We start from the raw sequence: 21,964 nt of genomic DNA on the forward strand, positions 1-21,964 counted from the left end.
TCCTCATAATAAAGCTTTCTTAAATCCAGACTGAACAGCCCCTTCTTCAGTTTATGACTATAATCTCTCATTCTCCAGGTACATGCATCAGCAAAAGGCTCAGTTCTGCCACCTTCATAACTTCAGTACTGCCAGGCTGTGGAAAGGTCCTCTTAGAGTCTCCTCTCCTCCTGAACTGAGCAAGTCCAGCTCCCTACATCTATCCTCACAGCCAATGAGTTCACAAAATTATTTAACTTTGTATAAACCTAACCCTTATTCAGTCTTTACCACTGTAAAAACTTAGATTTTTCTTTCTCTTTGTTTTCATAATAAAAATTTTCTGACTTGTACAGTTGAGCAAATTATTGCCATTACTTCTCGTAATGGAAACAGTGTTTTTATATTCAGTCATTTCCTCAAGAAATGAGAAACTAAAATCATGAAATGGGAGCATGACCATTTACAATTTTTTAATACTAATGCAGTAACCATAACAGGCATTAAGGACAGAAACAGGACCAAATCCATCCTTTCCTCACCTTTTCAAAGATAATGTGTCAGTAGCACATAAATCACACTGCAGTCTGTACTGTCAAAAACCAGTAATTACAGCATTTCCCTCAAGCTGATGTGTAAGTTCATACTATCTCAGAGTCTTTCATAGCTTTCTCCATCTCCTCAGCGTAAAACACAGGAGTCCAATAGCAAATAACAAGAAAAGGGAAGGTCAAGTATAATTCAGTAAAGTCTTCTGGTATCTGCTTAAAAGAACACACTTTGTGAATAAAGGTTGTTAAACTATTACAGCCCAAGTAGCTTAAGCATGCAGGACCTCAGAGTGATGAGTGATCTGTCCTCCCAGAAAGAACTTTATTATCCTACTTACTTTACAGCAACTAATGGTTCATGTTTTGAGACAGGTAAGCATGGGAGCCACAGTATACAAAACCCTTGAGTAAATCTTGGGTTACTACATCACTCCCATTCTTTCTGCATTGCATGTACAGGATCTCTGTTGGAAAAAAAAAGGAAAAGATGGGGGTGAGATGGTGAGGGGAGTGGGGGAAGTGGTTTGCTATTAAGAATATATACAATGTCCAGAGTGAAGGCAGAGAAAGAGAGTAGACTGGTGCATAACCAGACAGGTAAGAAGCTGGTTGGATGGTCAGGCTCAGAGTGGGTTGTAGCCTAGCCAGAGACCAGCACCAAGTGGAGAACTGTCCTGAAACCTGTGCATCTTAATATCCTAGGCAATGGTGTGCACTGTGCTTTGGCAGCAAAGGTATCCTGCAGCTTCTGGGAGGTACAAACAGGGGCACAGCCCAGAGATCAAGATAAGGGACTGTCCCCCTCTGCATGGCACGCATCAGACCACATCCCAACATATTAAAGAAACTGTTTTCCTGTGATGATAGCAAGGCAGCAGAGCAGGTCACCCTGAGAGGTTGTGCCATCTCCATCCTCGGACAGTTCTAAGCTCTGACTGGTCCAAGCCCTGAGCAGCCTGGTCTGACCTACAGCCAGCTCTACTTTGGGAGGAGAAAGGCCCACATCCCATCCCACCAGGATAGCTCTGGCCATAAGAGAGATGAAATTCAAAAGCCGTGCTGGCCAAACCACAGCTACTTGGACAGGACAACATGGATGGTATGTCAGCTGCAGAGAGCTCCTGCCTCTCCCTGGTTTTGGGTGCTGAGCCCAGGGCACCCATCTCCTAGGAGAAAACTTTTCAGTCGTCATGCAAAGAGATGCATGTGAGTAAGAAAAGTACTACACAGAAAACTGAAAGGTTTTAAGGGACAAAATGTATATGTTTTATACACTCCATAAGTTCTGGAAGAAAAAAAAAAAAAAAACAAAACCAAAATAAACACTCATTAACAAGTATTTTAAGCCAGGAAAGGACAAAGCAGCTAGAGTCACAATATGAGTGTATTTTACAGAGAAATATCTAGAAGGGATTAAGATTTTCATCTACTGAAAAGGAGATGATGACACAGAAATCGAAAATGCTTGAGTTGAGCCTCTCAAGTGCTCTTTAGAGAACATTGAACAGGTAATATGATTCTAAAAGCCAGGAGGTACTGGAAGTGATCACTTTTTCAAATAAGGCCAAATTATACTGGTTATTGTTTAAAACAAAATCAGAAAATGTTTGTCAAACCGGCTGATTGAAGCTGGCTCCCTGACAAGTCTCCAAACCTTACCACAAGAAGTCCCCCCACCCCCACCCCAAAACTCAGGGAGAAGAGGGAGAAAAACAACCAAGAAAAACCGAAATGAGAGAGACAGCTAAAGCACTATATATATAAATATATTTACACTTATGTTACAGTTATATACAATTGAAATATATATAAAATTTCACAAGGGAAAGGGAAGGGGGAAGGGAAAAAGGAACAAAACCAAAATAAAATATATATATATCCTGATTAGTAGCCCAATATCTAGCAACTAAAAGAGTTAGCAAAGAAATATCTCACTACTCTCCTTGGGACAACCGAAAGTCTCTCTGGAACGATCGCCGGCAACCTCCGCCTCCCAAGGTCGACAAGGCCTTACCAGGCCTCGCTCCCCAACACGGCAGACTCAACAGCAGGGAACCTGCACCTCCAAGTCACCGGAAGGAAAAAGAGTGAAGGCCTTTCCTCCTTTCTTCTTATAGTCTGGCTTACATAAAAATCGTAGGGAATACTGGGTAAATCTGGACCCTTCCTTGGCTACAAACTGCTCACCAAGGAAGGCCTAGACCAAACTACCACAGCATCATGTAATTAACATAATGATTACCCTCTAATTTATATTACTATAATGAACTCTGAAGTTTGATATATACAGTCTTACATACATTCATCAAGTTGACACTTTGATTGGTGAAAATTAAATTTTACTACCTTTGGGAAGTGACAATATTCTAGCTAGATTTTTCTCATTGATTTTCTGTAAATATATAGTAGCAGTTTGGTGTGGCTCATATATAAAAAGCCTACTCTTCTTTACACAGTGGAACAATTAATTAGAGTGTTGTTGACATTTTCTAAAGAGAGAAACAGTGAAGTATTTAGAAGAAATACAGAAAACTAAAAATATACTGTGCTGAACCAATAAAAAAAGAATAGGCTCATTTATTTTTAATTATATTGTTCCTATTACATACGCCTGGAAATAGTTTTCATTTTCATAAGCCTTCTAGACAAAACGTTGGGTTATTTTGGAAAACCTTCACTTCTATGATAGTATGAGGTTTTTTGTTTGCAAAAATAATAAATGTCAAAACTTTGAAAATTCTGACTAAAAATTACCATTGGAATCTGTAAAAAACTTTAGGTGTGCATGTGTAGGTGTGTGCACATGAAGAAAATTAAATTTCTTCAGAAGAAAATTAAATTCCAGTAGACTAATAACCACTTATTTACCAAAAGGTAGTGATCTCCAGGTTGGTTTCACTTAGGAATTCACTATAAAAAAATAAAGCTGAATTAATCACTGAACTACCATCTCACTCATTAAGCACTGATTGGGTTCCATGGAACAATAAAATAAAAGAACAGTTTCAACTCCTGGGTTATATCATAACGCATTTCAAGCACAGGTATCTCACAGGTCTAAGGGTACAAAGGTCTGATATGAATTTTTGGATGAGAAAGCAATGCATGGAGAAGCAAAAATGAGAAGGTCAAGTCAGAGTAAGTCCATGTTGTTTCGTGATTTTGGCCATTCAAACATAGTCATAGAATCATAGAATGGCTTGAGTTGGAAGGGACCTTAAAGATCACCTAGTTCCATCCCCTCTGGGACACCTTCCACTAGACCAGGTAGCTCAAAGCCCCATCCAGCTTGCCTTGAACACTTCCAGGGATGGGGAGTCAGCAACTTCCCTGAGCAACATGTTCCAGTGCCTCACCATACTTACTGTAAAGAATTTCCTCCTTATTACTACTTTAGATCTATCCTACTTCAGTTTAAAGCCGTTCCCCTTCACCCGATTGCTGCATACCTTTATAAAAAGTCTCTCTCCAGCTTTCTTGTAGGCCTCATTATGTACTGAAGATTGCTATACGGTCAACTCAGAGCCTCCTCTTCTCCACGCTGAATAACCCCAACTCTCTCAAACCATCCTCATAGGACAGGTGTTCCAACCTCTGATCATCTTTGTGGCCCTCCTCTTGACTTGCTCCAACAGGTCCTGTTTAGAGGACCCCAGAGCTGGACACAGTGGAGCAGAGTAGAGGGGCAGAATCATTTTCCTTATCCTGCTGACCACTGTTTTTAAACAGCTGGCTGAAATATTAAGTTATGTACACATGCTAATGCATCTGGAGATGGTGAATTCAAGTCTGACAGATGTGACAGTTCTGGAAAAATCCTTCTGTGGGCAGTAGCAGCAGCACAGGAGCTCCACAGGAGCCTCCCCTTAAAAGGAGTCCACAAGCACTGACTGCAAGACCCAGGTGCACCGATAGGGAAGAGTGACCCACAGTTGCAGAGGGAATAGCTGAGATCAATGCTGAAATGTGTGGTTTATCTTGTGTCTCCATATTCCAATGGACGCAGCAGAGAGCCACAAACCACATCCAGCGAAAAAGAGAGATGGAGCTGGTCCATGAGACTTACACACCATAACTGGATTCACCAACAAAAGGCAGATGCATATGATTCAAATATGCATAAGAGATAAGAGAAGGTCTGGAAAGGCTCTTGTATCTCACAGCACAAGACAAGACACAAAAGTTGACACTGAAGCCAGACAAATTTGCATAAAGGAAGGAGAGAAGGTATTCACATTCATCTATAATACAACAGTAAAAGCAGCAGAAGAACTGTGACATCCCTCAAGGATGTGGAAGACAAATGTTCTTCTGAAACAGGCAGGTGTCAGTCACACACATTAGGGGACACAGTCAGGGAACAGCCTGTTTAAACAGCCTGCAGCAAGCAGTCCAAAGTACAAGGTCTAATGGTCCCCTTGGGCTTCATATAGCAGATGAAATAAGAGTGTTCAACGTGCTTCATTCCAAAACGGCGGTAGTTGTGTCTGCTGTGCAGAAGCACATGTCTGATTGCAATCAGAGTGCTGAGATACCAAGGGCACCCAGGTACAACAGCCTGCCACAGATGGCACAAGGACAGCTTAACGATTCACATTTGGGACTTCATGTTCTGCAACACTAGTGCTAACAAGCTCCCTCAGCCAAGACTGCCCAGCAGCATATTTCTTGGGACACACCACTCCCTCCTCCCCAACACACTCTTTGTTACTATTTTCAAAAATAAGAGTTAGCCAGTTTTCAGTTCATTATGTTCCACATTCACTGTTAGGGGAATGATTTCAAACACTGGTAGTTCAAAGCAAAAGTTTTTGAGTTTCCCCTGGCTTCTTCCACAGCTGACCCCAGCTTCTTTAGTTCTTCACAGAAAGAGATTCCAATGTTCAACAAAACAAAACATCATAAAATCTGCTTTCTAGGAGGGCAAAGATTTCTCCTAAAAACTTGATTTTCCATTTGTGTCTCCTTTCAGCTAATTCCTCCAGCTACATGTGTGCATTAAAGCACTTTAGACAGATTGTATATGCACTTGAGACTGTTACCCTTTATACTGGAGAGCAGCAGGTGCATACAGGTGTATTTTAGAAAAAGCTATAACAATAGACCATTCATACAGTCTTCCCTCCTTTCAAATGAGTCAACATTGAATGTGTCCAAGTTACACTTTGCTTGTGAATTAACCCACACAGTAGCAGCAGTTTTCTAGCTCTCTCCACTCCATATTCAACATCCCCACACACAACATACCAAACAAACAAAAAAAATCAAAATTCTTTTTCACAGTATCAGTTGCTTTCCAGCAAAGAGAAGAGCAAAACAAGGGTCCAAACAACCAAAAATACAAAAAAACCCTAAAACCCCAACACATAAGCAGTACACAACCTGCGTGTAAGAAAGCTTGGTGCTAACATAGCTGTGCCAAAGCAAATCGTCCTGATTTTCTTACAGCTTTTGCACTTTATCTGCATACAGATTGAATGGAAGAGGCATCATTTCTATAGCACACAGCATCCCACTGAACATTAATCACCATTACCCACTTAGATATTGCAATATGCAAGACTGATTGTTGCTGTGTTCACAACTGCTCCACAGCTCTCTCAAGCGTGCCAGCCCTCAACATTACTCCTCTCCACCTTCTTAAAAAAAATTTAAAGGAAAACACTGAATTTTCATGCCCCAAAAGGAAAGACAATGTAAATGTCAAAAAGTTAGATGAGTGGCACATAATTTTAGAATTATCACTGCTCCCCACCAATTGAGCCAACAGGTCATTTTGGGATTCATTATTTTTCTCACATTTGTTCATTAACCTAAATTTATAAAAAAATTAATTGGAAAATAACTACACATTTGATTTATATAGGGGTCTTGCATTTAGTTGACTTTCTATTTAGGGCTTTCTTTTTCTTTTTTTTAATTTTTTTTCTTCTTCTACTTTATAAGAATATAAAAAGGTGTTTTTCCAATGAGACAGGACAAGTTTGCATTTGATTGTTTGTCATCAGTTTGTCATATCATAAACTTTTAACAGGTAGTTTTAAATTAGAAAACCTCTAAAATAGTCACAAATACAAGCTTTTTTCTTCCTTTTTTATAATCGTGTATGTTGAACATCACTAAACAAAACCAGCCATCAAGCATGTCTAAATGCATTAACTTTTCCTTTTTATAACATACGGCTGCACCTTTGAAGCAGTAAGTGCCAGAGTTCATGAGATACGTCACATGTTGCAGGGTGCAACATTTCTTCTTCAATCAGTCAGTTTTGGAGAATGACATGAAGGAGTACCAATTGCAAAATGGAATACTCTTAATTAATACAGCAATCTGTTGATGAAAAAAAACGTGGGTTTACTTTTGTATATAGTTTAGGTAATAACGGGTTTCACTACTTTCATTTATAAGTAAAAATTTCGGCATTTATGATTAGTACATATTTAATAAGATGTGGGATCATACAGTCCATTTCTTCACTACTATGGGTATATAATATACATCTGTACACTGGGTATCTGCACTGGTACAAAAGTTAATTATGAATTTAACAGAATATCTGAAGTCGTACGTGGCGTCAGTTAGGTGCTGGGGAGCTTTTTCCATGAAATGTAAAAAGAGAGGATAAACTAAATAGAAAATAAAAACCTGCTCATTCCACACCATTTCCAGTTCCACATGAATATGAATATATTTCCTTTCTTTTACTTCTGCATTCATGATGGATTCAGCCTAGAATTAACTGACTCTTTTGTCTGTACCTGGGAACTTCCATTGCTTTACTTCCCAGCCTCAGAGAATTTTAAAATATCTCAGGGGATGTTTTGCAAGGCATTTCTTGGGTCTGCAGTCAGAAATTTTGCTAAATACGTGGCCACTGTGACAGCCAAAACATTTGTCAGAAGAAATGAAGAAAGAATATCAACCTTAATCTCATGGTCAATTTTTTCCCTCTCTCTCCCTCTTCAAAGAAAATACCTCCCCAATCCCTCTTTCCAATAAGCTGAACATCGGAGAGCAGGAGCGTTCATCAGCCACTTGGTAGTTTTGGTTTTACATGCTGTGGCTGTATCCAAAGTCGTTCCTTCAACAAAAGAAACCAGTCTCCTCAGGTGCCTCTCCTATGTCAGAACAGACATCTCAGTCACCACTGAAAGTCCTACTAAAAATGGACTTAAATGTGTGCTTTTGAATTGTGAAATAAAATAGAGTCACCAAGGGGTTAGCAGCTGAGTGCTGAAGCAGACACTACTGCGTTGAGTAGTGCATGTACAGGGTTTCCTACCAGCACACATGCTGGGCAGGAGGCAGAGAACTGCCCTTTAAAGCAGTTCTTTCACTGCCTGCAGCAGTAGGGAGGAAGCAAATTTCTAACACAAGTAATGTCAAAGATGATATGCACCATTAAAACAAACAAAGACCTAGCCCAAACTGAACTTTTAACCTTAAATTTTGGCAAAATGAGTTTGTTCTTCATGAAGGCATGGGAAAAGAATAAAATCAGTTTTGACGACACACAATTTAAGTGCATGTAGGCTAACTGTGGTATCTTATTTCTTTAATAAAACTGAAACCACAAAAGTTGCATTTTTTTCTACACTGACATACTCTGACTCCTTATTACTTAATAAAATATATTAGATTTAATTACTAATTCTTCTGTAGAGGTAAATCAAAACATGAAAATGGACTAATATGTAATACAGACACTAGAGTATCTCAATACTAAGACTAAATGACAGTCATTGACAGCTCATATAAAAACATTTTTTTTAAATTAGTATTAATAAAATAATTTTGCTACATTATTACACCTGTTGCAATACCTTTGGTATATGTCGAATAGAAGTAACAAACTATCAGTAAAGCACAGTAAAGTTAATGGATTTCTTAATTTGTGTAGATCGATGATAAAATGCACCTTCATGGTGACATCAGCAACCCTCTCACTATACAACTTGCATACAGAAAGGTACCCTCCCAAAAATATTACTAACTCAGGAAAGTTCATCTCTTTTACCGGGTTTTTTAGAAAGGACCTAACTGAAACAAACACAAAAACCTCTTAGTAATATAAAACTTACAAATACATAACTCAAAATTTAGATGAAGGCACAAAATCACAGTCTGGAAGATACTCTTTGAATCTTCCATCTCATTCCCTCATCTTAATTTTTTGTAACTTTAAAGAAAAAGGTAGATCCTACACAAGCAGCTTTCAGAAAAGCTTTCAGTTAACCACTGAAAAGTAGAAAGTTGTATTTTTCCTTTGGTCACATAAAGCAAAGAAAAGTTTCCTCTTTCTTCTCCCCCACCATTTTCCTCTTTTTTTTTCTCTAGGTTCTCAGGTTACAGTTGTCATTTTAATAGCCGAAAGCTTAGAACACTGCTAACATGGAAAAAGAAAAAAATTAAAAGAAAGTCAACTGTGTTCTTGATCCCATTTTATTTTCCAGGATAGAGGTAAGAAAAACAAACAACAACAAAAAGCAAATTTTCAGAAAAACATGTTTCTCTCTAAGCAGTATTTTGAAAAAGTATGCATAAAGCATAGAGCACAGGCTATTTCTTATCTTAGTATTTAAAGAGCATGGTAATACAGTGCATTTAACCTATCCATCAGGGTTGTGGATCTTTTAAATTACCAGTTTTTTAATGCAAAAGTTTGGGCACCTGAAAAGAACTATTCCAGTCGCCCTTCCTGCCCTCTCATCTCCCTGCCTGAAATGCATACACTCCATTTCAGCAATTCTTTTCATGGCACCTTTGGAATATGGATATCAGAGGAGTTCATAAATTCATTCATCAAAAGTCCTGTGGTGTTGATGGCACTTTGGGTGCTCAGCCAGTGATGAGCATGAAAGCATCAAAACAGCTCCACTGCTGGGGGAGGAGACCGTACCTGCATCCCACTGTATGTGGATCAGCTCTTCTCAGCACCTTGTCAAAGCACACCCTTAGGCCTATTCAGCCACAGAACAAAACAAGTTTTTATTCCCACCACGTAAACTACAACATGCTATCCAAAGTGTAATAACACAAAATTAAATCAGAAGCAAAGGATCAGGAGAGTGTTATACAAAAGCAGGGGGAAGATTGGACTCACTCTTTCCGTAGTTTCTCCCCCAGCCTTGTATTAGCCTGTACTTATACTCAGATGGGAGAAAAGCTTAGTTTTTTTCCCTATTTAAAATAAAATCTTGGGGAACTCAGTTCTTGATGGGCACTGATGTTTATTTATGATTATACTTAAAGAGATGTTGAAAGGGCAATATACTTGATGGTTGTAAAGCATCTAATTCTGCATTCTACCTTAGAGCATCTCATTTAGTCCCTTTTTAGTTGTAGAGTTCACTGCCTAATACAAATAGTATATTTAAATAATAGATTTAAATAGATACATGCAGAATGGCCACCAAGGGTGGCCAGGGTGTGCTCCCCCACCAAGATCAGAAGTGTGGGTTTCAGGTACTGATCTAAAATTGCCAAAGAAGTGACAAGATAAGGAGGTCACACCCATCTGTAAGTCAGATGCTGTATCTAAGATGTATCTTTGTCACCAAAAAGCTCTGACCTGAATTGCTGCTTCCAGTTCTCTTCATTTAGGATCTGAAGGGATGATGGGACTAATCCCTGACAGCTCTTGCAGCGCTCTCTCCTTCGAGGTCTGCTTCACAGGCACCAAATTGCTTTGTAGCCTCCATCAACTACAAAAGGAACTCTGGGATCATTTTCCTTACTGACTCCAGCCTCACACTGCGAGCTCACAGAAACAAACCAGTGTTCATGCAACTGTCCCAAATATACCCCTGAGCCCTTGGTACAGTTAGGTGCTCTTTCAACTTGATCAGGACTTGCCTTGACCCCATCAGATGTCTTGCAGAGGCCGTAACTGGGAAACAAAGAGGTAAACTGGTTCTCATGGCTACACTGATAAGACATTGCATTGTGGTCAGTGATCCTCTTGTTAAGTGGGTAACATGGATATCATCATCATTTGGTTATATTTATTTCCTTTGGGACGTGCTTGTTTAGTCAAAATTATATAGGTTTTAAATGTGTGCGCTCAATGAGAAAGAAGGGTATTGTACAACACTTCCAAAATGCAATTCCCTTTCTCTAATCTATTTTGAAAATATTTACGTTCATTTCAACATGCAATTAGATTAGGTTCTTATTGGACTATTAAAATCTTCAGAATAATCATCCATCTAAAGCTATTCTACAATATGAATTACTTGTATTTTCTATTTTTATGAAATGTATTTGGTAAGAATTCAAATAGCTTTTAATTTTTTTATGTAACTGCCAAATCATAATACAGGAGGTCAGAGAATGCCTGAAGCAAAATATAATCCATGATATATGTGCTCCTTTTTTTCCCTTTTCTCTTGCAGGTCTGAGTAATAGAAGGGCACAAGCAATTTCACATGCTGTTCTGCATCGCAGGATTTAGTCAGAATTAGCTCACTGAAATAATTAGTTTATTTCCATACTCACACAGAATAATGAAGGAAAGGTAAAACATCTACACTAGACCGGACAAGACCAAACAGATACCTTCTGCACCTTGCTGCATGGGGGAAAAAAGCTATTTTCTAAACAGTTGAAATAGTAAACAGTATTTTTATATGTATTCTAAACAGTATTTTAATGTTACTACAGAATCACAGAACATTCTCAGTCAGAAGGGACCCACAAGGATCATCAAGTCCAACTCTTAGACTTACAAGCTACATCAATGTATGAATTTCTGCAGACATGCACACAATATTAGGTAGCATTAGTAAGAACTGCTAACTCAGATAATGCTGATGTGTGTAACCCATGGAAGAGACGGGGAAGTATGAGTATAGGTTTTTGTATTGCTGGCCTGTAGAAGTCATCATGCAGCAACCCAGCTCCTCTTGTGTGCTTAAAAGCTGTTTCCATCTCTGCATTCTTATCCTCTGGATCTCATCTGAGTTGTTTTCAAGGACTGTTTGTTTTTACAGCCCTGCTCTTCATTCAGTAAAAATAAGGAAAATAAAGCCACAAGGCACCCCCAGGATGACAATCATCCTCTACCCAGTAAAATGAGTCAGAGTTCAGACTCCAGTTTCAAATGTGGGAACACATATGAAAAAGGACATGAACTGAGGAAAATCACAGAATCATAAAATGGTTTGGGTTGGAAAGGACCTTAAAGAACATCTAGTTCCAAACCTTTCTGTGGGAAGGAATAAAATCAGAAAGTAATTCTGTATTTGCTGAAACTCATAATTCCTTTTGCAGAGAACAGGCAGTTCTACTCCAGGTGTTTGGTATTAGAAAGGTCTGAACTTCACACATTGTGCACACACTGCACTGTGTGCAGTGGCCATCTTCTACATATCTCCAATTTCAAACTGATATGATATTTATGTTCAAAATTATGACAATATTCGTCAAAATAAAAGTCAGTGTAGGAGTAGGAGAAGGTTCAAAGTCAGTTGCTACTATGGACTTCACTACAGTTAATTTACCTTGGCAGGCACTCAGGTACAATGCCAGGCAAGATAACAAGTACAAGTGAAAACAAAATGATACTCCGTGCACTCTGGCTGTACAGTGCTGCCAATCCTCTGAACCTTCTGAGACGTGCAACTAAACCTGAAGATAATAAACCATGAGAGCTGCAAAAGCTGATGTTATGCATAAAGATCTCACTAAGTGAGCATTTAATTATTAATATTATGTAGATTTGTTATATGTTTGTAAGACTATAACATCAAATAACTACACAAGAAAAGTGCTGAAACTGGAATGTCGCTTAAAAAATATAAAATACAACCAGAACATGAAAACAAGATGGACTACACCATTCCAGATTATTCATCTGCAAATCTGGATGTTTGAAATCATTAGCCTCAAACTCACAGTAATCCCACGATTTTTTTCTGAAAACTGAAAGCAGCTACATACATCTGAAGCTAAAGCACTGACCCTAGGTTCACAGAAATAACACAAACTATTTCATGTTACACAAGTAAAATCATTATACACCAATAGACAAACAACTTAATGTAGCAGAAGATCACATATTAAATTTCTTGCCAAAGCCAATAACATTTAAGATCCTTAGTGACTTAGACATTTATAACATTTACTGTGTCTTATTTATGACTTACAATAGGATGGTTAAATTGAAGAGGAAAAGTAGAAAACCAACTTATCTTTCAGGAGGATTTCTACACAGAAAATTAAGCTTAAAATCAAATTACATCTTTTCTTTCCTCAACCCAGGTAGTCATCAAGCGTAGCGTGTCTTGCAACTTTCTTGCAAGTTGTTGTAGGAACCATTGCTACATTTATGCAAAAATATTCAACAGACAATTGTTTAGATAATCAGTTGGAGTTTGATACTAGACCACATAATGTTTTAGTTTTGGTTTATATCTGAAACATAAACAATTGAAAAAAAAAAACAAACCACCAGTTTTTCAGAAAGGGCTTCTGCAGACGATTGATACCCCTAATTTTCAAACCTGACAGGCTCTCCTTCAGCTTCCACAAGAACAAGCACGTCAATTAAAAAGAAGCCATTGCAAATCAGAACCACTGTTATCTGACAATTTTTAGCTTTGCAAAATAAGTTGATTCATAAAGACATTACACCAAAATTACACAAATCACTACTGAAATAGGTATTAGCTGTCAGTCTTCTTGGTAACAGAAGCAGAGTAATCAAGAATATTAGCAACACACAGTCTTAGCTGCCATGTCTGCATTAAAAATTCTCCCATTAGGGATACAGCTCAAAAACTAAACAGAGATCATTTAAAACATCAAATTTTGCAGCTGTTTTGGACTTCAGACATCATGCACCAATGATACAACTAAACACATAGATTTATAATTTCTAGTTAACTTTTAAATCAGATCCTGAGTCCATTTTAGGAATATTGATCCTGCATTCAAAAGGGTAATTGCACTTCATACAGATACACCCAAGATAGAAACACACCCCAGACAGGCACAGCTTCAGACTTATGGTGCAAGGATGGCTGGTACAGCAAAACCACCTGTGAATGATGTATGCCTGTATTTTATATTTCCCTTCAGCATTCTGGAAGCAAAGACCAAGAGAAAAAAAACTTTCCCCAAGTCCCCAGGTTAATTATGGAGATACAGAGTGCATCTGGTCAGTGCATACTCATCACACCTCCCAGTGCAGGTGCATAAGCTACACATGCAGACCTCATACAACCTGCCTACCACATCCCTGCACATTAGGCTGCTTGTTACATCATTTATGTACTCCTTATGTAGTACTTGCGTAACCCCTACAGTAACAATAACCAATAAATGGTACCAGTACTTTGAACCAACTGCATTATTAATGCCAACCAAGCTGACTAGTTCAGTGGTATTTTAAAAGGTGCGACTACAGTTTAGGTATACGTTAAAATGAGTGTTTCAGACACTCCTCACTCCCCAGCTATCAAACATGGCTTCAGAAAATTCCAAGCAATGTAACTGCCTAGCTAATAAAACCTTGATTATTACTGATGGGATTTAACACAAAATTTGCATAACCACTAATAAAAGCTATCGCAGTAAACAATCTTCATGCATCGCGATGAGATTAAATGAGAAGTCTGCTAAACTGATAGGAAGTTCTGCAGTTTGTTTAATCTTTTACAGGGAAAATCTCTTTTATACAATCTCACATTATACTGGCATAATCATTTCTTGTGCACAAAAACTACTTTTTGTAAAGTATGACGAGTTAGAAAGAAAAATAAGCAGAGCACTAAAAATTTGATTACTAGCATGCAACCACACACACACAGAGTGCTCTGTGCAGACAGATCCAAAACATGAATGAGGACAAAAAGACAATGATAGAGACTTTTAGACTATCTCCTTAGTCTCCCAAAGTTAAAGTATATAAAAATACCACTGTTGACCATCATTCAACTGAACCCAAAATGCTCTCTTTACAGCAGACTGTAAGATTAAGCAGTAGCACAGTGAGAGGCAGTCAACCTTGGAACTACATATGCTTTCATTACGTTCCCTGAATACGGACAGTACTTATCAAATGGGGCACTCTTTCAGGACTTTGGAGCCTTATCTAATCTACACTGCCAGAAGAGAAGAGATTAACTCAGAACACATGGGCAACACTCAGTTTTTCAAACCAGCTGGGTTAAAAGCATCCACGTCTCCAATTAAATAGTAAATGTAAACTTTTAAAATTATAGCTCAGATGCAAAAATACTGATCTACTTTATTTCAGTTTAAGTGGTAACAGTGACTAGAGTTCCATATCCAAAGCCCAGTTCCCTAAGGCCAAAACTACACTCCTATAGTGGATGCATATTGGTACCAACACAGTAACCATCCTTTTGTACATAATTTTAAAAGGCCCAGAGTGAAGTTCTATTTTCAGTCATCTGTGAAATATGGGATGATGACACCATACAAAAAAGAATAAAAAATCATGGAGTGGTCCATGAAAAAACTCTGTTAAATGAAGATTGGTTTCCTGCAGCTTTTTGCATCATATTTGAACCAAATTGTCTCCACATCCCCTGTGTTTCTGAGACTTCACAGAATCAAAGTGCTGGCTGGGACAAACTTCTATCCAGGTAGAAACTTGCTAACAGCAGATGAAGTCAGCCTCGGCTCTGTCCAAATGAGTTTAAAATTCCTCTGAGGACAGAAATTAAACCGTTTCTGTGGGCAAACTCTTCCAGGGTTGCTTTGTCCCTGCAGAAAAAAATTTCTTCCTACTGTTCAAACCCAAGTTAAAATTTGTGCCATTACATCTCTCTTTTTGCCATCTGTCACTACTGACCAGAAATCTGCTTTAAGATCCTTGTAAATGCCCTTAAATAAGTTTTAGGATGCAACTGGACTGTTCTTCAGATTCCTCTTTTCTAGACTATGCAAGTTCAACTCTGTCAGACTCTCCTTCACACGCACATTCCTTAAGTCCTTCACCATCTCCTAGACCTCTGAATGGTCTTTCTTCAACCCTTCCATCTATCTTTTTGAGTTCAGTGCCTCCAAAATCAAATGGAGTGTTCCAAATAGCCTCACAGATACTAAATAGAGGGGATAAAAACTATCCTTGAGGTGCAACTACGAGTGCAAACCAGTGCCTTATTTACCTTATTTGCAGTGACAGCACATTTAAGGTTCTTGCTCAATTCAACATAACAAGGGTTTCATTTGTACCAGTGCTCCCTCTGGATTGAAACTACCATCTAGAATGTCAAACAATGTAATTTAGCATATCTGCAGATATGCACAAAGTGCCTCTTGCTTCATGACCCAGGCTGTTGATGAAAACTCTGACAGTGTCAGCCTTGGCATCATTCCCTAGAGTACCCTGCTTGTTAAAGACCACCAATTGGATGTAAAGCACCATGAACCTTTCAGCAGCTAATTTTCAACCCATCTAAAATTCCACTTGCCTAGCCCATACTACTTCAGCTTCCAAATGAACACCTATGGAAGACAGCGACAAAAGCATTACTGAATTCAAGGGATCTACTGCTTGCCCTCACCCCTACAGCAAGTCATTTGAGCCGAAGCAGCAATAAGGTGAGTCAAGAACAATTTGCTCTTGCTAAATCCATACTGACTGATTATGGTTGTCTTCTTGCTCTTCATGTGTTTGGAAATGAGAATATACTCCATGACCTTTCCAGGTCATGAGGTGAAGCTGAGTAGCCCACAGTTGCCAGATGCTCCTTCTTGTCTTTCTTAAAGATGGATTAAACATCAACCTTTTCTCTTTCACTGAGGACCACCCCCAGCTGCAGGTTTTTTGTAGCGGTCTCATATCTTCCAGCTCTTTCAGTACCCTCAGCAGCTCCCATCCAATCCCATTCTTCTGGACATAGCTTCTCCAAGCAGCCACTAACTTGTTGCTGTCTAGATGTTGGCTGTGCCTCTCAAAAAATCCTGGCATATAGAGAGGTAGGGGAACAGGCTTTTCCTGAAGCATGTAGCGCTTTCGTTTTTCTGTATCATCATATACTAGATTGTTCCTTGTATCCATCCACGAATTTACACCTTTCCCAAACCTCCCTTTGCTACCAATCTACTTTAAGAATCCCTTCTTATTATTTTAGCTAGTTTTGGCTCTAACTGGCCTTAATAATTTTGTCTTCCTGATTACATTGCTATGTGACCAAGCTATGATTTTGTACTCCCCCTCTGTTACCTGTCCTTGTTTTAGTACACTCCACCTTTTGCATGGCACCTTTCTGAGTTTAAGTTACTAAAGCAGTTACTTGTCAAGTGGATCTTATTTAAAGTTCTCAATCTTCTTGCACAATAGGATTTTTTTTTCCTGAGCTCTCAGTAAGTTTTCATATTAAAATCAAACTTTACATGGGAAGACTGAGAAGTCTGCCATGCAGACACCTGTCCTTCTTACCTCTGGCCCCAGAGGCCTACAGTCACCTTCAATCTGCTGAAAGCTTTTCCTGGCTGCTTCACTGATGGCTGTCTAGACGAGCTGCCAAGGAAGCAGTCAGAAAGCCAGATAAGCTGTGGCAGCCTTTCTGCAACACCATGGATCCAGGCTCCAGTCAAGCAGCAGCCCTCCCCAGATGACCAATCTGGCTAGCAAACAACAGGCCCTGTCCCATAGGGGGTGAAGTCACAAACCAGTAACGCTTGTCATGGCATCTTCATAGGATGGGTCTGAATCAGTGATGCGAGGTGTCCAGCCTGCAGTCCCCCCACTAGTAGAGATCATCCATATTCCTCTGCTGATGAAGCCCAGGCAAAGAGCCACAGAGGCAGAACCTTCTGCGCGTGCATCTGCCAACCTCTCCCAAGTCCAATACTTAATAACTGGTAGGGGTCACCTACCAAGGTTAATTTGATCTGATAGCTGGGAGAGAGAGAGAGAGAAAGAGAGAGAGAGTGCAAGCACTGCAACCTGGGGCTAATCCAGCCCCGCATGGGCACCGGCTGGCCAGCCACATGGCAGCTGCCTGGGGCCACAGGCAAGAGCCTACTGCCCCTCTGCTTCCCGAGTGGGTCAAAGACAAGTGCTGGGGAAGGGATCATAGGTCCTCTTGGCTAAAGGCTGTGGTAGACTATTTTAGGACCACTGAGATCACCACCCATCTGGCCAGCTTGAAACACATTCGACAGTGAGTTAAAATGTGTGACAGGCACAGAAACAGGCAGCAAAGTTATATAAGCTTTTTTTTTTCTTTGGAAACCAGGCTAAGAAGTCACCCCTACACATGCATATGCCCTCCATATCAGCAAACTAGTTTTGCCAAATCCCAGTTTCCAGTTCATGTATTTATTTCATCCATCGACCATGAATATCATCTGATTTCCTTCTCCATTCCTGGTTGGCACTATTGAGACCACACAGTCAGAATATATTCTTTTTGTTTCTGTATCATGGAGGAAAGATACAGGATGTCTCCACAGCACATGATTTTCTCTAACCCCCTTGTTCCAATATGCTGCTATAAAAAGAATCAGAATTTGTTTTATGCCTAAACACAGAAGATGAAGCAGGTGCTAAAATTCCAAGTCTTACTGTTGGACAGTTCCATCAACAGAAAATATAAATGGCTCAACAGCATTAAAAAGTTATTGCAGATTTGCTACCATAAAGTTGAAACTCTAGCTTTACAGAATATAGCATATTTTCCCCACATTAGAAATATTACAAAAATTAATTTAATACTACCCACTACCAAGCCTAAATGGTTAGACAGCCCATTATATGGAAAATTAACGTCTTCCACGGTCCTTAAAGTGGATTTCATCCAAGAGATAACTTATAGTAAAATGAAGAACAAAAATGAAAAACAAAAAAGCTCTAGTCAAATCTACTGATTTGCATTTTAGCTGTAACATAATAGAAACAAATCTAATATAAGCATTTGTGGGATTTAGGCAATGAAATACAAGCAAATTATATTGATTTTTTCCCCCTTAACAGCTATCATTTAGATAACGTAAAGAAAACACCAAACAGTATTAATAAAAACAGAAATGAAAGTCTGCAGTTTCAAGTCAGGTTGCTCCATAAAATCATTCTCATGGATAAAAACCAAGAATCACTAATTACTTTTTCCTTCAGTACTCATTATTGCATATGTCATGCTTGCTGAAGTCCTAGCTAAGAGCTGAAGGTTCAGGGTAACAATTTTTGACATTTCGGTTATTGCTAGTCAATGACTGAGACTTAGTTTTAATAGATGCCACTAAGCTAACTAACAAGTCAGACAGTCCTTTAAAAATCAGTACAAAAGGCCTTTCTGTTGCCAAAGCCAGAAAATAATATTATGAGGAATGGAAGGCAATGGTACATTATTTAATGCACTATAGGTTGAGGGGGAGAACAGAAATCAACCTGTCATTGCCTCAGAAGATGGACATAAAAACTTTATTCCTGACAAGTCTACTTGTCAAATTGCAACCCACCATTCAGTCTTGGAAAAGGTTAAATTGCCTGCCCTAAGCAATGGTAACTAACCAGAAACTGAATGTCCAGTACCAGTTCACTCAAAGCCATAGCAACACTTGGGTTGTAAACATTAAACTTAGTTGTCTAGATTGCAGAAGACAGGTGTTTAAAGAAGGGATAGGCAAATCTATCTTTCAAGCCCACTTTCCTGGAGGGGAGTAGCAAGTGAGCTTAGTTTAAATTGAACCTACTGTAAAAATGATGAAATAAACTATTGCTGTTTTCTTTAAAAAGGGAATTGACTTCTGATTAATAGGCAGAAAGTTACTAAACAATCAGGCTTTATCCCTAACCTTCCCCCTATCCTCTAGAGAACAAAGCCTTCAACTAAAACATTTTTGGCAGGTGAACCAGAGCAAATTAGGCTTTATTCTTTCCAACTGTACCTTAAAATGGGGAGGGGGGGGGAAGAAAAACACAAAAATAAACCAAATAAAAAAAAAAAACACACAAACTAATCTACGCAAACTATACAACTAAATGTCAGAAACGTTATCCCTTCATTCTGGAAGTACACAAACATCTTTGGAAGTCAAACATGACTGCTTAGTGTGAGAAGGGACCTATGTGAATATTTCTTCAAACACAAACTAAGGAATACTGCAGTGATTAAGCAGAAATTCAGTCCTTCCCCATCAAGAAGAAAGTTCTCCTATCTTTCTAGGAGTATGCCAATAGAGGCATAGTTTGGAGAAAAGCGAGCAGCACTAGTCTTGATGATTGCGTACTTGGGTCTGTTACATCACAACACACCAACAGAAAATACTGCAAGTAATATTTTAAAAAAAAAATTGCTCTTAAAAGATGCTTTAAAGTTGCACTGCTGGCACTACTAAACTCATAATGGCTGCCATCTAGATATTTTAGTATCACACTAAGAATGAGTGATCCACATTCTTCTGCTTCTGCATCCACCAGCATTTCAGTGTTTCACTAGCAACAGAAACACTACCACAATCTGTTCCCATGGATGCCATAAGGACTCCTCTATGCAGTGGCATTTCAGATTTCTACACAGGAAGAAGTACTTCAATGAGTATGAAAGAATAAATACTTTACATGGAGTGCTAGCTCAATATGCATGCTGGAGATAGGCTTACAGGAAGAACCCCACTCCCCAAAAAAGTGATGGTGGTGACGTATTTTAAGCATCACCATTCTAATTTCAACAGCCATTGTATTCCTTTCGTTCTCCTGAAGTTCATGGCAGAATGCATCTTACAGTCTGTAAGTGGTAAGTATGATTCTTAAAAGACTGCCTTTTGTCACAAGGTCTTCAGAAGCTTTTAAGAAGAGATGAGGAGATGTCAAGCAGGCAGGTAGACTTTTTTGTCAGACAATAGAAATATTAATTAAATCAATCTTAGAGGAAAAGGAAATAACTGCCGCTTTACTATGTAAATATCACTGTCTTCAAATATCACCATGCCCTGGAATAAGGATAAAGGTTTTATAGAAGAAAAGCTTTTTAAAAAAAGCAACTGAAACTGATTCTAAGGTTTGGGGGTTTAAGACTTATCTATTTTTCAAAATCTATTAGTTGGGGGTTTTTTTACTGTTAAATTTGTTTCCAGTTTTAGAGATTGCTTTTCTAACTTCAATTTCAACAACATAAAAGTTTTTTATAATTAATTCTTGTCCACAAATAAAGATGAGAACCACAGTCTCTGGGTTTGTACATTCTTCTCTAAGTGCAACATCATGGTCATGGTAGTCTCCAAGAGTTCAAGCTGCATTTCTTCACTAAGCTTCAAAAGCTTAGACACGAAGAAGCAAGCCTGGTAAAATCTGCCCAGCAAGGAGCAAAAGAAGATGGAGATGCAGACATAGCTCCTCTGAACAGCAAGAGTCTAAGAAGATACTACAGGATGAGGATTTCCAGGTTTAAATAATCAAATAGCAAGAGACAGACTTTTAACACCACTTATAGAATCATCTTGTTTTTTCCCAATACAATAGTTCAGATTTTACCTTTCTGTAATAAGGAAGCTTTTGATTCCTCTGTGCTGTTTGCTAGAACACAGGCTAAACTGAAGGAAAAAACGTGTGCTTATACAGACTTTTTCATTCGTTATTCCTCCAAAACTCCTTTATGGCCTGCAGATGCCTTCCATTTTCTCAGAACTTAACTGTTTAGGATTCTCCTCCTCATGCTTCGTTCTGCATTGACTTTTGGTGCCACTCCAGCCTCCAGAGACACGACAGAAACAGCAAACCCTCAACTCCCTCCCTCCCTCTCTCTCTCTCTCTCACGCACACACACACACACACACACAATTTTTCACGTGGATCCTATTGCTTGTCCCTACTGCTATTTTTCTGTTCTGTCAGTGTCACAGCTGTGACTCCAACAACTGGTTTGTGCGTTTGTCTCACCACAGGCAGCTAAGCTGGCACAGAAAGACGCCATTTCACCAGAAGAAAGGAGCACACAGAGAAACTCAAAGGCTTCAGCTAACTCCATCTCACACTCCTCCCTGAAAGCCTCCCACTCTCACCCAAAACCTAACGCTCTGCTAACCTGTTTCCCCATCTGAGGGGGCTGCTTTTACAACCAAAACACAACAACACTGCCCACAAATGTGAGGAGAACAAATATCACGTGGGCCTATGTGTGCCTCTAGTAAGCTCTTCCTAGGCTGCTGAGAGCTAGCAAGCAAAAGTAACTCTGAGTCATGCTTTCTGGGTCAGAGCTCAAAAAGTTTGGGTTGTTTAGCACAATGGGGCTACCATGGACTGCTTGGAACCCCTTCAAAAACAAGGCACGGGTGTGCTCACTGCCGCTTCATACCACAACCTTTCTGGGGCAGAGCCATCGTAGCAAAGGTAGTTTTTGATCTGAAGCCATGACAGGTCTGCTTTAGATACAGCAAAAAGTCCCCCAGGTAAAAACAAACAAACAAACCAACAACAAACCCCAAACCAAACAAAAAGAAAAAAACCACCCAACAGA

General features: G+C 39.1%; 1 protein-coding gene across 4 annotated transcripts in view; it reads right to left on the minus strand.

Moving 5' to 3' along the window:
* Positions 1-21,964, minus strand: part of FRMPD4 (FERM and PDZ domain containing 4) — a 299,234-nt gene that overhangs the window by 147,853 nt on the left and 129,417 nt on the right. Inside the window, exon 1 of one of the 4 annotated variants that reach the window (XM_027639273.1) lies at positions 16,945-17,123. The exons of the other annotated variants lie outside the window; for them this stretch is intronic. The gene's annotated coding sequence lies outside the window, so the exon portion shown is untranslated. Of the gene's footprint in view, positions 1-16,944; positions 17,124-21,964 lie in introns of those variants that run through there. 4 annotated transcript variants of the gene reach the window in all.

This window comes from Corapipo altera, unplaced genomic scaffold (assembly GCF_003945725.1).
Source record: "Corapipo altera isolate COAL_440 unplaced genomic scaffold, ASM394572v1 0, whole genome shotgun sequence".
NCBI classification, from domain to species: Eukaryota; Metazoa; Chordata; class Aves; order Passeriformes; family Pipridae; genus Corapipo; species Corapipo altera.